Source organism: Pungitius pungitius, chromosome 9 (genome assembly GCF_949316345.1).
Source record: "Pungitius pungitius chromosome 9, fPunPun2.1, whole genome shotgun sequence".
NCBI lineage: Eukaryota > Metazoa > Chordata > Actinopteri > Perciformes > Gasterosteidae > Pungitius > Pungitius pungitius.
The window spans coordinates 18232275-18233538 of NC_084908.1; positions in this window are offsets into that span (position 1 = coordinate 18232275).

Sequence of the window (1264 nt, forward strand, 5' to 3'; positions counted from 1 at the left end):
GGTGCGCGCCTCCTCCTCCTCCTCCTCCTCCTCGCGCCGCTCGCGGATTTCTTGGAGACTGAAGGGGAATTCCGTCACAAATAACATCTAAACGCACACACACACTTATATATATATATTTAAAAATATATAATATGTATAAATACATATATACATCTCATCACACTCAAATGTGTCTCTCTCCCTCTGTTCTCACCCTGCTTCTTCCCCCGCGCGCTCTCCGAATGAGCACCGCGCTCCCGCCGCAACGACGCGAACACCCGTAACAAATAGGGCGCAAGTTTAAACGGGTCGAGGTATCTGTGCAGCGCGACGCTCCCGCAGCCCGACGCGCGCCCGGGCGGAGTGGAATGAGGAGGAGATGTTCTCCGGCTGTGTCTTCACCCCGCAGCCCGCCCGCCCACGACTCGCTGGCTGGAGGTACTTACACATCAGCCTAGTTAATTAAACATATGGGCAACGGGCCTCAATGGGAGAGCGGCGGTGGGGCGGAGAGGTGGAGGGGAGGGGCGACTTGGGTGACTTCATCCTCCCATTATTATAAAATATCGAGAGGGTATGTGGCGAGTTGAGAGGGAGAGCGCTCCGTCTAGCCCTTTGGAAGAAAAAAAAAATCGGCTCCAACTTTACTGTTCTCTAAAACGGAAATTGTCTCTTCTGCCTCTCTTTCGTGCGCGTCCGTTTTTTCTGCCCCCTCCACCACCAGGAGGAAGGAAAGGTATGCCTCAGACCGGCCCTCACCTGCTGCCGCTTACAGCCAAAATAAACCGCGCGCGCCCGTTTGTGCTCCGCTCGAGCAAGTGTGTATGCGTGTGTGTGTGTGTGTGTGCGCGCGCGCGCGCCCGCGTGTGGATGCAGTGACGACTGTGTCGGCGTCAAACAAAGTCCCCTCGTTGCGCTCGCGCTCCTCGGTGCGTCCTCTGCGCACAGATGAAACATTTCAATATCCGCTCAAGCGCTCTAACCCCCCCCCCCTCCCTCCCTCCCAATGGGGGAAACACCGAGTCCCTCGTTTACTGTGTGTCACGTGCCCTCGTCAGCGCCAGGGTTGGCAATAGGCTGCGGGTAAGATAAGAGGAAATAGAGCCAATTACACTGCTTCAATTAAACATAATTAGCCGATCAAAACTGCAGCACAGGAGGGAGGGAGGGGGGGGGGCTCCTCGGGGTGTTCCCCTCACCCCCGCCCTCCCATCTCTGCGTCTCCCTCCTGAGTGTTCCCATTGAGTCCCTCTGCAGACAGATGGTGCACGGGGTCATGTAA